General features: G+C 37.4%; 1 protein-coding gene across 1 annotated transcript in view; it reads right to left on the bottom strand.

Annotated features, from left to right (window-relative positions):
* The window catches only part of LOC105383464 (protein slit), a 177,611-nt gene extending 169,259 nt beyond the window's left edge, over positions 1–8,352 (bottom strand). The window contains exon 1 of the mRNA XM_048629716.1: positions 8,156–8,352. The gene's annotated coding sequence lies outside the window, so the exon portion shown is untranslated. The remainder of the gene's footprint in view (positions 1–8,155) is intronic.
* Between the last annotated feature and the right edge of the window lie 8,903 nt (positions 8,353–17,255).

The raw sequence follows: 17,255 nt of genomic DNA, 5'->3' as shown, positions 1-17,255 counted from the left end.
GACGCTTCCCTGTGGTACCCCGTAAGATACCCCAATGTCCTCACTGCAGTAGTCCCCAATTTTTACCCTTTGTTGTCTGTTTGACAGGTAATCCTTAAAGATAGAAAGCTGAGTACCGCGAATTCCTATCAATTCGAGTTTCTTTAGAAGGATGGAGACAGAGACAGTATCGAAGGCTTTTCGGAGATCGATGAATACAGTTAGGCATTTTTTTCCTTTGTCTACTTGTTCTGTAACAAGTTGGGTCAAGGACAATACTGCGTCATCTGTGGAGATGTTTTTCCTGAAACCAAATTGATTGTCAGATAATATATTGAAGTTGGTTAAGTAGTTTATTAGTCTATTATTTAACAGTTTTTCTATTATTTTTGATACCACAGTGAGCACAGAAATAGGCCGATAATTGTTTATGTTGTCTTTGTCTCCATCCTTATAGATTGGCGTTATATTAGAGCGTTTAAGGGGGGATGGGAAAATTCCTTGATTAAAACATAGATTAGCTAAATGAGCTATAATTGGCGTAACCTCATGTGCAACGTATTTTAGGAATCTAGTTGTGATATTGTCCCATCCTGGAGCGCTTTCGGTTTTCAGGCTCATAATAACTCTATATACCTCTTCAGGGTCACTATCGAGGAGGGCAAATGACTGGGTTTGAGCAGTAATATTACCTAGAAGTATACCCAACTCTTCGTTTGGTGCTAATAAGTGCGTTTGAATATCCTTTGCTAGATTTTGTCCAATGTGTGCAAAATAAGTATTTATGTAATTAGCTGACTCAATCGGTGATGATTTTAGTGCCATTAGATCAGAGTTTGTGTTTTTAGGTTTGGTATTGTAGGTAATATTTTTTATGTTTCTCCAAAGTACTTTATTATTATTGGTAGATCCAGCAAGTAATTTTTTTTCATAATTTCTTTTAAGTTTTTTTATAAGTGAGTTGCAGTGATTTCTATAGCGAGTGAATGTTACTTTTTTAATTTCATTATATTTATCGTTTCGGTATTGTTTTTGTAGGTTGTTACGGTTCTTAATACATCTTAAAATGCCAACTGTTATCCATGGTTTTATTAGGCGTTTACTTTTTGGAATTTTAACTGTTGTAGTATTTTGTTTTATGGATTCCATAAGTTTGTTAATGAGGCGATCTGTAACTACATTCGGATCATTACAAAAAAGTAGTTCAGCAAGATTGTTCTCTTGTAATTGCTTCAGAGCGTCTTCCAAATTTGTTACCGTTTTGGTTCTGGGGGCGATAAAAGTATCATTCTTTATTTTACTTATAGATAGGAATGTTGTTAAGTGATCTGTGATAGTTGTGTTTAATATTGCAATAAAAGCCGAAGATTTTTTTTTGTTTATTTTTATCATGAAGTGATCCAGGCAATTATTTTCTCTAGTCGGAAAAGTGTGTCCAGGCAGAATACCATATACAGACAGCATATTTAAGTAATTTGTTCTATTATTATATTCAAGTGACGATTCGGAAGATTTAGGTTTTATATTTATATTAATATCACCGGCAATAATTAAATTTTTTTGCGATCTAATAGTGTCCAGGTGAGTACATAGAGAGTCTACAAATCTTTCTGTGTTTGTATTTGACGGAGAGCGGTAAATACATAATACAATATTATTCAGTACATCAACCTGCAGGCACGATGCCTGGCTTAGGTTTATTTCCTTTACGTTACATTTGAGATTAGATTTTACGTAGACAACTACGCCATCATTTTGGTTAAGATTATGTTTAGTTGCAAACGAAAAATAATTTGGTAATATTGGTATTGGTTTATTTAGGCTTAGTCGGCATTCGGTTAGTATTATTAGGTCTGATTCAAAATTAAATTCAGATATGTTAACCAAAAAGTCGTCGAAATTACAGTAAATGCTTCGTATATTTTGGGCAAATATAGTCAAATCCCGGTTGTTTACTCTACGTGTTTTAAATTTATCAGGATCACAGGTGATGGCTTGGGCTATTTCCAATTGGTCTATTTCTTGCAATGATTGCAGAGCACTAGCCATAATAAATAAAAGTAAACATTGAGATGTGTGGACCAGTAGATCGTGTAGGTATTAAGGAGATAAAGGTTTGAAAAGTAGTGCGTGTCCAATTAAAATGTTTTATGTTTTTAGTTTTGTTGTTAATATAATTTGTGTATTTTTTCAGATAATATGTTCTTTGTTTATTGTCTAGTGTATTATGATTCAGCATGGATTTTACCCAGATATTATGAGAGGAATTTAATGTGTTTTGTGTGGATGTTATTGAAATTAAAATGGTTTGCTGGTCAGTGTGATATTGGTATATTATGTAATGTAAATAACATGTATATTGTGTACTGTTGTATGTGTCATTTATTCTAGAGTAGTGTGTTGTGATATAAGTCTGTAGAAAAACTATATAAATGTTAGGTAACAAAAACATGCAATAGTGGCTTATTAGATTATACAAAGAAAGTAACATAATTAGTAGTCACTTTTCGGAAAGAAGTTGCTGAATCTGCCCCTCAGACGTAACCCATATTACCGGCGATCTCTCATCCTTCCTTATATAGACTTTACCAAAGGAAGTCCAGCAGAACTTATAGGACCTAGATCGGCTTAGGTCTCTAGCTAGGAAGTGCAGTCTAGAGCCCCGGGGTGTCATGTGTTCTGATAGGTAAATGGGGGTTTCTGTATTTGCGGTGAGGCCTAGGTGCCTTGCGCAGAGTTTCGGTTGTTTGGTGTTAAATTCTTTACATTTCTTAATAATGTCATTTCTTTTTAACGTAGAGTTTACCTCCATTATGATAGAGCTGTTTTGGGCGTTGGGCTTTCTGCTTCGGACTCGGTAGATGTCTCTTATGTGGTTGGTGTCTAGGTCACTACCTAATACATTTCCAAGACTAGCTGCCATTTTCAGGAGATCCGCATTCGTTTCTTGGCCCACTATGGGCACATTCTTTATTTCTATATTACACTTTCTTTGCCCTCTCTGTAGGTCTTCAATCTTCTCTTCTAATGACTTAATCTGTTTCTTGTCTTCCTTAGATTGGCTCTCTAACAATTCTATTTTCTTCTTAAGCTCTTCGTTTTGGGCCGTAAGAAAAGATATTGAAGCTTCAATATTAGTATTCACGACTTTTATTTCCTTTAAAGTAGGCATAATTCCTTCCGAATCCTTCTTATGCTCAGCAAAGAGCCTGGTAAGCATTTTTTTCATGTCTTCTTTAAATTCTTCTAGTTCTGTGGTTATTTCGTCGTGACGTTTTCTTTTGTTACGGATACGGATACGTTTGGTGTCGGCGTTTCTATAAAGCTGCGTACAGACCGGCCCAACGAACGCCAACGAACGGGTTTCGACCTTATCTGCCCTGTATTATGTTTGATAAATATCCATCGTTGGGATAACCGTTCGTTGGCCCGGTCTGTACGCAGCTTAAGTAGAACTTTTTCATTTCTCGTGAGTGTAGATTGTAGGTACTTTTAAGCATGTATTTTCTTTCAAACAAAGGGAATGCAATCGCCTTCTGAATTGTTTTTCGTGTAAAACTACCAAAACTAAGGACGCCTATTCTTTGTGCCAAAAGAAGCCTTGTAAGGTAATCTTCAGACGGGAATATAAGCGGGTTAGCGAAATCGACCCGTTTCTTTGACGGGTGAATAAAAAAAATACTTAGGCCCGGGTCTCCTATTTACGCCGTAGTTCGCGTCCAGCGTCACGCCGTAGGCCGCGTCACGATGCTCACTACATCTACGCGCCAACGTCGGCGTGTGAGGGAGACCGCATCAGTACATTTCTATAGTGAGCATCGTGACGCGGCCTACGGCGTGACGCTGGACGCGACCTGCGGCGTAAATAGGAGACCAAGGCCTTACTAAACTGTCGTTAAAGGCCCATTCGCACATATCAGTGGTGCCACTCTTGGAAGGCAATGTATTGCGCCTGTCCTGCGTTTCCAACATTAAAAAAATCGTAACTTCTTTTCAGTGGTGTTTTTTCAAAAAGTAAAAATGAAGATCAGCTAGGTAATGCCTATTTGGAGAACCTAGAAACAATAATATAATACCTACAATTTAGAAGTTAACTTGCAAAAAGACCAAAAAATGCTTTTTCGGCCAAAATCTAAAATAAATTTTACAGTCTGGGTACTTGGTTCTTACTGCTAGGTTCTAAAAAAAGGCCTTATGTTGATTATCTTGATTGTAAAATCGTTTTTGAAGAGAAGTTATGATTTTTTTAATGTTGACTACTCAAGACAGACGCAATACATTGCCTTTCAAGAGTAGGGGGGCAGTTTTGCTTCTGTGCTCTCACAGGTCCGACGCAGTCACAGAATAATAACTAGTACGCATTTCAGTGTCAGGGAAAATTATTGCTCCAAACATTCTCTATGAACGTATTCACACTACTTAGGGTCAATTCAGACGTACCACAACCACACCACAGCCACAACCACACCACAACCACGCGATGTGGTCGGGCGTATATTTTGTATTGACAATGAATAATCCAATTCACACGTGCCACATTTTGCCGTTGTTATCGACCACCTGTGTAATACGACCACATCGCAACCACATCGCAACCACAACGCAACCACATCGCAACGGCAACGCCGCTAAGCGGCGGCGGCATCGCGGCAACCTGTTTTCCGTATTAACTGCACACGACGACGTGGTTACCACATCGCAATGACAGCGACAACGCAACCACATCGACATTTTGTCGCTGCCACAACGCAACTGCAAAAAGCCGCTGTCACACAATTCACACGTAACCACAGCTTGACCACATTTTGTCGCTGCGACGTGGTGTGGTTGTGGTACGTGTGAATTGACGCTTAATTAAAAAGTTCCACATAAAAATGCAGACACCAAATGGCCCCAATATAAAAAAAATATTGAATTTGAAATTTGAACACAATAATAGTTATTTTTTAGTTGCTAATATTCTGATGCTCTGATAAATTTTAATGTTCAATGCAGACAGTGTCATCAAGCTAGCCCTTTCCGTTTAGTTGTAATTTGGTACTATATTGTCACTGGAACTAATTCATCGCACGCGACTCGGTATGGTAATTTTTTTATCATTTCTTATTGAAGTATGTGGAAATTTGAGACACTAATTGAAGATTTTTGATTTTGATGCTCTGGTTATTTTTTTAGATTTTTTTAAGGATCCGCTCTTTTTGTACCGCGTGACGTCACGCGTTACTTTACGCGAAATTTATTTTTGAAATAATGCGTAATTAAAAATAGGTTTTCTGTGGTACTTTATTATGGTTTCCTGTCTGTTTGATACACTAACAGTGATAATAGCATTGCTAAGTATTGTAATTTTTGAAAAGAAAGGAAATAAATACTGAAATTATGACGTTGAGGAGCGTTTAGAAGGACAAAGTATTTTTATGTTTTTGTTAATAAAATCGGAATCTTTCGCTATTTTATTTATTTATCAATGAAACATTGACTAGGAGGACAATATCTCGAAATGGTTTTGGAATCAGCATCATTTAATTTTACTTAACATACCGAATTAATACTTACAAATATTATTTTAATCATGGATTTATGTACTTAGTGCACATGACATGATACAAACGAAACTTATAAGTAAGTACATTTCGTCTTTTTCATTCGGTGTCAAACATAAAGAAATACAGTGAAATACAGTTCAGCCACAAAGGACTTTGTGAAAAAATGAACGTTTTTTGTGACGAAATCTCTTGTCGACAATGAGATGTATCATTATCAGGAAAAATTCTTAAATGTACTAAATTATGGCACATTCATGTAAATAAAATCTATAAGACTGCTTATAATATGATAAACAAATTGTTTAAGGGATAGGTACTAGGGCATGCAATACCGCAATACCGGTATTCGTAATACCGGTATTAGGGACAAAATTCACGCTTTTTTCAATACCGGTATTGAAAGTTAATACCGGTATTGAAGTAATACCGGAATCGGACTTTTTTAGGCTATAATAAAGCGATTAAGATATAGTATTCCTATGTACTGTGAAAGCGCACTTGTTTCCAACCGTTTCATGCAGTTTTCGGCCGTTTGATATCTACTGTTGTCCATGCGTAAACGGACACTGGATGTAAAAATAATAATTATTGTAAAATTTAAACTCTAATACTCAATTCTCGTAAAAATCTATTATAAAATACTGAATTTAATTGCTTTTTCTCGTTTTATTTTGACCTATACGACCTTTAATCATAATATATGCCATTTATTACAAGGAAATCTAATACCGGTATTAATACCGGGATCCCGGTATTGAGTTGCAATACCGGAACTCAATACCGGTATTGAAAAAAGTTCCGGTATTGCATGCCCTAATAGGTACTTTATATAATTTTAAAGGAATAACAGGGATACTCCATAAAACTTTTAATATAGGTATTTTTAAACTATAAATATATTTTTTTTTCAATGTCCTACTCATAGCACGCCAGGTGTCAGGAGGATATACTGAGTGTAAAAGAAAAGATAAGCCGGGCCCAAGAAACTACCTTAAGTCTTCAAGCGAGCTATTGATTTTTACTGAAAACAAATTTAAATCATTTCTTTGTTTTACAAGTAATACCTACATAGATATTTACCTAAGTATAAAGAACCAAAATTGTAGTAGTTAATCGATATACAGGGTGTTGCAGAATTGGTATACTAAGCCGAAACCTACATGTGCAGCATGTTATATCTAAGCCCGAAACTGATATCAGAATTTGGAAATTCGCGAAAAAAAAATATTTTTTTCCATAGTAAAAGTCACGTGACCAACAAAGTGTCTATGGAAAATGAAATATTTTTTTCGCGACTTTTCAAATTCTTATTTCAGATAACATGCTGCACATGTAGGTTTCAGCTTAGTATACCCTTTTTGCAACACCCTGTATATAGTTAATTAATATGCTATGATCCGATATCCGTTTCGCTACAATGTTCGTATTTAACCTATGAGCATAGCCCATGGTGAAATGTCTGGCTCCCTGTTGCGAACTATTGTTTTAACAACGTTTTCCCGATTTAAATTTTATTGAATTTGACACTAAAATTTATTGTAAAAATGTTACTTCGTTTTGACTTCGCGATGACCCCTGTTCATTGTAGAAGCAGGACCCTAAGCACAGATAAAAAAATACAAAGTAGGTAAGTTAAGAAGCTGGCCATAACTTGTCTTGTGTGACACTTACTTCATGTTTAAGCAAGTACCTATATTTTAACAAATTTTATTTCGTGAGGATACAAAAGTGTACCTATAGGTACCTACATGATAATGCTCATGTCATGACTGTACGTACAGAAAATAGCTTAGCTTAGAATATCCAAACCATAGCCCGAGGCTAGACACAATCTAGCTCTAGTCAAAGTTTAGCGAACAAAGCTTCAAACTAGAAAATCCATGCAAATCTAATAGCTAGGTAGGTGCACTAGACCGGTCCTAGGTTTACCGCGGTATCGGCGAATACCTAGGTCCTATGATGTATCATGTAAGTGTAAGTGCCTAGGTTTAAAGACTTTCCTTTTTATTGTGTTCCTACCTAAATATTTAGATTTACTTAAGTAAAACTTTTTCAATAGGCTACCTACCATATCCGTATCGTACCAAAAATACCAATACATTATGTAATTTTGAAACTAGTAACTAAAGATAGATGATAGGTATAATTTGGTGGATTAGTACGTAGGGATTTCGGTGTTATTCCAATGTATCCGATTCTCCCTTTGTAAACTATTTCATGTCAGATATTTATTGAAAATTTCGTACCTACCTAAGTACTTATTAGGTGCTTAAATTATTACCTGATAGGTATTTATAAAAGGTAGTTAGATATTTAGGTCTTTCAAATGCGGGCTACCAAAGAGGTTATTCAAAAACAAATGTTTAATTCATTGAATTGAAGACTTTAATTGAAAGCTCTTGGGTCTCCGTTCTTATTGGTTGACGAAACTGGTTTATAAATCGCTCTTATATGAGCACATCCAATATTACGAAACATGGAATATAATTCGAAAATTAAAACTAAAGTCGATAACTATGCACATGAAAAGAACTTAATTCTCAAAAACACTGGCCACTACAACCTCCGGCTGCGAAGAAAGCTTTTTTACGTTTTGGTAAAAATAAAAACAAAACAAACGTCAAACTTACCTATTGGCGGGAAACTGCAAACATGGCTGTCAAAATAGTTGGCGGTATTCAATCACTGCACGGTTTTTTATCACAGAACACAGAATAAAACACTCGATTTTTATCAAAAACACTGTTTTCGTGATAAGATGTCCGCACGCAACGCACTGGGGAAGGGTCCGATGTGAACTGAAGGGGCTGGAATTTTGTTTGGCGACTCCCGTTGTAAGGTGGGGATGCCAGCCTAGAGTTTACCGTTTACCCACTTTTTATTCCCATATTCAGGGAAAAATTATTTCACTCGTTGATGACGAACGAGAAGATATAGAGTGTGTCTTGTCACCGTGTTGTAAAGATTATAGTTAGGTGTAGTTAAAGGTTGTTTCGGACATTTCTAGATCTACTTTTCTAATATTTATGAATCTAATAGTCAATTTCCCTTTGAAACTTCATTAGTTTCATTACTTACTTAAATATTAATATTAACTTAATTTGAAGTAACAATGTGTTCGCCTTAAAATGTTTTCCTATAAAGGTCTCCTTCGTCCGACTTCCAAGCAGCCTGTTCTTATATTTATTTGACCTCTGTAACCATGCATAATTAGTTCTTAGTTCTCAAATTGGTCCCGTCCTCTCCTCTCCCCTTCTATCCGCATCTCTCCGCCCCATCCATTTACCCTCTGAACACTTGGTCCGACTGCTTAGTCTTACCTCACCTAATACGATTTCCTCACCTTTTCCCTTCTTTATCGTCCCCTCTTCTCCGCTTCCCTTCCATAAAATCCCTTCTACTCAAATAAACTCCTTTTAGCTCTCCTACCTTCCCCTAACAATTTTGCTTCCTCGTTTCACCCCTTCCAGAGATGAATTTCCCCAGTATTTTTTTAACTATACACTCACGTGCTATGAACAGTTCCATCATCCATTTAACGTTCCATATGTTACTGGAACCGTTTCATTGCTCGTGAGTATAAATAATGTATAGCCAATACAATCACGCAATGCAATAAAAATATTAATAGTTTTTGTATGGTAACTTAAGATTCCCAGATAATATTAATTACTAATTACAGACTTATAACTAAATAATAAACACTAAACTAGAACATAAATGCTGGCCAGCTCGCCGCCGCTGTCGGGTAGGGTACCCAAGACGCTGGCCGCGTTACCTCGCTGTATGGAGATGCTTATCCTTTGAGCGAGGTACGAGCCAGCCCTAGGGTCCCTTGTGACTTCTTTCAGCCTGCTGCCAATTTCGCAGCAGCCGACGCGCCTCCGGTCCCCACAGCCCTAGGGTTTCGACTCCGAAAGGCACAAACATGTACCCCTCTCCTAGGGATGCATATTTGCGGCCTTTCATCGTTTCCGCCCGCCCGGCCGCAGCGCCGGCCTCTGCGGAGGTAGAAGGAAGATGGGACGGACGGACTTTAATACTTAATTTTAATATTTCCTTTTTTAATTTCCTTTTCCAATACTTTCACTGTAATTTTACCAATTTCTTTCAAACGTGCCAGTACTGACAGTTCATTATTTAATTAAAAAAATTGAACACCCCCAAAATCGGGTAAAAACCCCACCGCTGCCACACTGATAGCAATACCTGCTTATTACGCACACAAGCAAGCGCCTTTCACAGGACCTCGTGTTACAGAAAAGGGCGTCACACACACATCAACAATACACGAGTGCGAGCGAGACAGCCGCAATGCGGGCGCTATAGAAATGCCACTACACAGCTTTCAGATGAAATAAGACTTTGTGTCTGTCGAATAAATCCAATTTTCGTGTGACTTGTAAATAAGTCATACTAAGCTTTTTCCGCGGCTTCGTTTGTATAGTTCAATTGCATTTCTTTGTTTGTATTATTAATTAATTTTCAGAATTGCATGCCGGTTTGCGTAAAGTGATTATTCAATACTTGGAACGGCTAATGTTTGATGAGTTAATTTTGAGTAGAGTGTGAGAGGGATGGATCATAGGGGTTGTGGACGGGAGCGAATGCGATGAAGATGTATTGGAAGATTGCATGCACGATTTAGGAAAGCCCCTGAATACTGAAAAAATCTATTACTTTAAGGTGTGGGTACCTTAATTTTAGTTAATTGTTCGATTACTTACCTATCTGTTTCCCTTGGATGGATTCTGGGAAGCTTAGGTCCGAAAACTTGTCTTCTTCCTAGCCGATACGGCTACGGCGACTGCTAGTGAAGAGTTAGGCTTCGTTGGTGCCCGGATGTGGTTTATGTAGCCTATCTTGGCGTTAAATGTCCGACCGTATATGCCACATTTCAGTGACCCATTTTCGTAATTGTATAGGTATATGGAGATGCTGGAGGTGGTAGAACCATGCAAAGGGAGGATCCTGTGTGTGGCCTGGCGGGCAGCTGCCCGACGGTTAGCGTTGGGGATTTCTATATATTACAGAGTAGGTGAGAAACTTCGAATGCGCGATGTAGGATTTCATAGTAATTTGCGTAGTTCCCATACATCTTCTCTGTATTGCGTTCCGAGCGCCATCTGTTGATCTTCATCTGAACTAGTGCCTATGAGTCCGCCACAGGTACTATTGCCGCAGGTGGTCTGGCTTTCAGTTCTTCTCTTCTTGTGTCCAGGTCTGTTCGCCGCTGCTCCTCAAAAGTGAAGACATTTCCTTAAATATCCTAAAACTTACCCTACCATTAGTTAGGCATCTCTGCATGTTTAAAGAACGAATACCAACTTTTTTTTTTTTATTTTATTTTTTTTATTTTTTTTTTTTTATTTATTAGGACAAACAACAGTAATAAACTTTACAAAACATAAATTAAAAACAAGTAATACATAGTAAGCTTATTACCCTAAACGTTTACCACTAAGACACATATTTATATTGAAAAAAGTTCGTGATACCAAAAAATAAAAATAATTATGAGTATATTATAACTAACATATCCTTAACTTAACAATATATGCTTGGATATTTCCTTTCTAAACATAGTTTTTTTGTTCTTAAATATGTCTATCGACAGGAACCTCTCGTTATGTGATTGACATATATTCGATGTATGGGTGCTCGAAGACCAGAATTAGTGCGTGCTCGAGACACATAGAATAATTTACAAGGACGGCGTGGCGTTGTTGTATGGGGGGCTAGGTAGTTAATTTCATTTACCAGTTCTGAACAATCGTAATGGTTGTTGCAAATATTATATAAAATTAATTCATCTGCTATTACACGTCTAGAAGCTAAACTAGGTATATTATATAGAGACATCAGGTTTTCATAGCTCATTTTGGACCGAGTAAGTCGGTAATGGATCGATTTGAGGGCTTTTTTTTGTATACTTTCTAGTTTGTTTATGTAGACGGCATAGAGAGGGTTCCATATAATGGAAGCATACTCCAGTTGAGATCTCACTAACGTTTTGTAGAGAGTCATGTAAGTAAGTTTGTTATTGAAACATTTACTAACACGCAGTATGAAGCCGAGCATCTGGTAAGCTTTCGTACAAATTTTCTCTATGTGCTCGTCGAAAACGAGTTTTTCGTCGAAAAGTAAGTAACTTGGAATGACTTTTACTGATACAACACTGCTTTTCTTTACGTTTCGCTACACGGGCTAGGCAACGACGTCGATAAACTCGTTTAACCACAAGCGCATGGTGAATCGCGATATAGTGACGTTTATCTACGTCGATAACGAACCCGTGTGCAGCCCAAATAGCATCAATCATCATCATCATCATCATCATCATCAGCCAATAATCATCCACTGCTGGACATAGGCCTCTCCCAAGGAGTGCCACAACACTCGGTCCTCGGCCTTCCTCATCCAACCACTACCCGCCACCCGCCTAAGGTCGTCAGTCCAGCGGGCAGGAGGGCGTCCCACGCTGCGTTTGCTCGTGGTCTCCACTCGAGAACTCGTCTACCCCAACGGTTATCGGTTCTTCGGCAGATATGACCAGCCCACTGCCACTTCAGCTTGCATAAAAATAGTTAAATATTGTTATCTCCTAAAGAAGTGTCTTGAGTCACCTTTTAGTTTACTATACCTACGTTGACCACTTTTGTAACACCGAAAATAACTAAAAACACACACTAAAAAAAAAAAAAACACGCACTCACGCCTTGTACTAATGTACTCCCTTGCGGGGTAGGCAGAGGTGCATTGCTGCACCCACTTTTCGCCAGAGTGTATGTTAGTCCCAATGTAATAGGGGGCGGGCCTATTGCCATTTTACGGGCACATCCAAGACCCGAGAACAAATATCTGTGTTTAAACAAATATCTGCCCCAGCCGGGAATCGAACCCGGGACCATCGGCTCAGTAGTCAGGGTCACTAACCACTACGCCATTCGGTCGTCACACACACACTAAACTTTTAAAATCGAGAGTGTTACTTGTACCTCCAGTAGGTTGGCTGGTAGAAAATGCTTTTAGCATTAATTGAACCTTTTGTACACTTATATCTCATATTTGTGCACTAAAGTATTAAATAAATAAATATTCGTACCTACCGCCTATTCAAATACCAGACAACCGGAACGCCAGGCAATGACCTCGTAAAATTCGATTAATAAATGAACGGACCACAATTGATCCGAGTTGACCTGCCCCAGCCAGTATTGTTGTAGAATTGAGTATTTTATGCGATGGGCCAGATGAGAGCTGAGGCGCATTGTAGGACGAAGACTACGACCGCGTTAACTTTGCTACAGGTTTAAATCGGATTCACACACTGTGACCCGTATATATGCTGTATACGCCTCATGGCAAAGCATGGCATGTTCTAACTTACATATATAAGACCATTGTAACCTGTGTTTAAGCAAATAAATGAAATTGAAATTATCATTAAATGTCAGTACGTAAAGCCATTTTTAATTCGTTTCTTTATTTGTGCGTCTTATAATAAACCAGAGTGCTAAATCAAAAGCCTCATGCTGATACAATGTAAGGAATCTAATAACAAAGGCTATAAACTTGAAAGCTTTCCCCTTAGATTAACAATAATCAAACAAGATGGAGCGTCAGTGCAAAAGCAACAAATAACACCCAGCTTCTACCACTGAGCTCTTATTTTCAATAAGTTCGGTTAGAAGATTTGTGATTTTATACATAAAGTAGCTGTTCCCGCGAGCTTCGCTTCGCCTTAAAAAGTTTGCCCGTGGGAATTCCGGGATAAAAAATTGCCTGTGTTCTTTCCCAGGGTCTAGACCATATGTATACGAAATTTTATTCAAATCCGTTCAGTAGTTTTGGCGTGAAAGCGTAACAGAATGACAGACAGACACAGTTACTTTCGCATTTATAATATTAGTTAGGATTAGTGCCAATTTCTCCATAGTCGGTTATCTAACCGACAGGGATTGATTTATAAATTAAACGTCGTCTCCATATAAAATTCATGACAGATGTGTCAAAAGTCAACCACGACTCCCTGGTTCTGCTCTAACCGATTATGGAGAAATTGGCAATTAGTATTACAATGGTAATCATTAGGTTGACTTTAAAACGGTTTCAAAGTAAACAAAATGTGGACAGTTTTTTGGCTTTGTGTTTGTATGTGACAAGCCATCTTCTTCCTATATTGTCAATCTAAGCTTTCCCCACATTATCGATTCTGCGTTCACACCGTATTTAATGCGCTTTGCCAGTGAGTGCTTGTTCTGAGGTTATGCGAAACGGTAATGTCGCTGTTACGGTGTTAACACTGATGCAATGTTACTTACAACTTTCAATAAAAACGGATAATTCCGAAGTCTGTTTTTTGAATTTCATATAAATTTTACTAAACTCACAGATTCTAAACGGTACAACAACAATTGATTGTCCCACGATTAAGGTACAGTGCTCCAAAATTGATAATGCGCATAGAAATCTTTGACAGATCGGTTGTTTTCGATTATGTGACACATGATATTGACTCTTATTTATTTAGTACAAGGTGCAAAATGCAAGTGTTTTTTTAAGGCTCTTACGATTTAATCATTCGGGTGTGAAGATCTGCATGTGCATTATTAATTTTGGACAAGTGTACGTATCGTTCTATTGGCGGGACAATCGACTGTTGATGAACCGTTGATGAAACAGACTTTAGAATGTCTCCAAAGATTGTTCTATAATATTTGTTTATATAATATGTCAGTGTGCGCATTGCGATAAAAAAAACGCGGAGAAAATATTATTAAAATTAGTGAAATTTATTAAAAATCGTGTCGCAAAGAGTTGACGCTACAAAAAATCGCAGTGCGCGCAGGCTCTAAGGGTCTCAGCACATAATAAGCCTTACGTAAAGGGATCGCGTATTTTTCTTCTGTCTACCAGGCGTTCGCGAGCTCGTGTTCTTCAGTAAAACTATAAAGTCCTGAAAGCGGAAGTGGATCTTAACTTATTGTTAAAGACTGTATTTAATCGATATATTATATTTATTTAAGGACAATGCCTCGTAGACAAATCCGTTAAAAAGCCATTGTTAGTCGGTATTTTATTTTTAAAATGTAAAGAACTGACAATGATAAAACGTCTTTGCAAAATCACACTCTTTAATGACAAGACTTAGTTTAGTTTTACTGTACTGGTAGACAGAATAAAAAGAGGCGATCCCTTTACGTTACGCTTATGTGTGCTGTGACCTTAAGAGGAGAGTATATCTTCGCGATTCTAGCGAAATAGGTATTTGGAAAAAGAATTGTTATCACTTGCGCTCTCATGCCCCGGGAACGGGTGCGATAGAGATGCACTGCAGCACGCGACTGACAATAGGTACTTTTCATAATGAAATTCTAGTTTCGGGAGAAAACGTTTTACACTAACTAAATATCAACCAATCTTTTAGATTTTGGTGTCAATCGCTTCAGCATAATATATTCTAGGTTTATAGGTTTCGCTTTTTAAAAAATAATACATTGTTATTGTTCAACCAACGGCTTGATTCAACACACAAAAATTACGTTATTTGAGGTGCCTATAACTTTGAACCTATAAAAAATTTCGAAAAAAGAAAAAGCTATAAACCTAGTTATTCTTTGTGTCAATAACATACTAAAAAATCATGGAAATTGGATAATATTTAGAGGTAGTAAAACGTTTTCTCTTTTTGTATGGACGAGCAAGTGCTATACTCTCCTCTTAACTCACCAATGATCCTACCATTCAATAAGAACACTGCAGTTTCACCTTTAGTACACAAGCTATAAGAGTTTTATTATGGAGTATATGATTGTGCTAGAAAGGCTCAATGTATGAAGTATTACAATTTGTTTGAACAATGTCATCTTCATGTAAGGGACTGTCGGTATGAAAAGTGGTTGGTGACTACTGGCTACTATTTTATTTATTTTTATTTTTATTTTAACATTTTCATGGAGAACCAACAGCATTTACTAAAAACAATACAACACAACTTAATAATTACTTGATGCCATTAATAGGTCCCCGCATATAATAAAAAAAAAGATACTATAATCACTTTTTAACCTAGTTCAAAAAAGGAGTTTAAAATCAAAGTTTAAAATCATTTTCTATATCTTTAAAATCACTACAAATTATGAATTATACTTGCTCCATTTTCTTCATGAATAAAAGTAATATTGAAACATTACTCATGTCATGTACTAAATACCTACTAATGTGAGTACAAAATGTATAGAAAAAAATATTTAAATACAATTTTATGTCCTTTTCGCGTTAACCCTTTTATACATGATTAAATTAATTTACCTTACATTTAAATAATAATTAATCTCACAATAATTTCATTTTCTCCCCGACAGTACTAGCTTATACGTGCTTCACAAGTAGTAATACGGCTTAACCCAATTTGGTTAGTTAAATATTTGACGAGATGCGATCACACGCTGCCTACTGTTCTTAACTACGGTTTAAGTACTTATTACTTCGAGTGTTATTTTTGAGCTCCCAAAAAGAGGGTGTCACACGCTAGGAATTGTACTAAAAAAAAAAAAAAAAAAAAAACACGCACTCACGCCTTGTACTAATGTACTCCCTTGCGGGGTAGGCAGAGGTGCATCGCTGCACCCACTTTCCGCCAGAGTGTTATGTTAGTCCCAATGTAATAGGGGGCGGGCCTATTGCCATTTTACGGGCACATCCAAGACCTGAGAACAAATATCTGTGTTTAAACAAATATCTGCCCCAGCCGGGAATCGAAGCCGGGACCATCGGCTCAGTAGTCAGGGTCACTAACCACCACGCCATTCGGTCGTCCACAAATACATAGAGTACATAATATCTACCTACGTACGGTGACTCGGTGAGCCATAGGTAGTCAGTTATCGTTAGTCCCTAATATAGCGCGAATTTTCTAAATTGTACAGCAAAAGTTGTTCAGAATGACCTTCTAAATCCCTTTGACTATTTACCCTTTGCCCAAAGGATCGGCTTACTTCACTACTTTTGTAACACTCTGTTGTTATAATCCTCCTGACTACTCTAGACTACCTCAGACACCGTACCACCAGCGACACATTAGCAAATAACAAAACATAAGCATCGTCAAACATCTGTGCGATCCAACAAGACGACCGAATGGCGTAGTGGTTAGTGACCCTGACTACTGAGCTGAAGGTCCCGGGTTCGATTCCCGGCTGGGGCAGATATTTGTTTAAAGACAGATATTTGTACTCGGGTCTTGGGTGTTGATATTTATATTTAGTATCTATCTATCTATGTATTTGTGTAGATATATCAGCTGTCCGACATCCATAACACAGGTTCTGCCTAGCTTGGGGTCGGATGGCCGTGTGTGAGATGTCCCAACATATTTATTTATATTATTATAAGTTATGTCAGATTTATCAAGCTAGCGACGCTGCTTTAGGATTGTTCAATGTTCGGTGCTAATGTTCGGTGGTGATAACCCCACAACTCTCTTGACCACACACCTACCATCCTGAAGCTAACGCGATAAGGAAGAGATGTGGCAACCGACAAGCCTGATTAAGATGGATTATGTTATTGTGTGAGGAGATTGAAGGGGACTTATTTAGGGCAGCTGAGTTGCCAGACTAGAAAAATGGTTGAGTTAAATATACCGAGCTCCAGAAAACTACAAAGTGTATCGAATATAACAATACGATATTTAAAATAGACAGCAAAACGCTTCAAAATATATAT

Source organism: Plutella xylostella, chromosome 24, assembly GCF_932276165.1.
Source record: "Plutella xylostella chromosome 24, ilPluXylo3.1, whole genome shotgun sequence".
Lineage (NCBI taxonomy): Eukaryota > Metazoa > Arthropoda > Insecta > Lepidoptera > Plutellidae > Plutella > Plutella xylostella.
The sequence above is the reverse complement of the archived record's forward strand: the minus strand, read 5'-3'. Positions and strand labels throughout refer to the sequence as shown.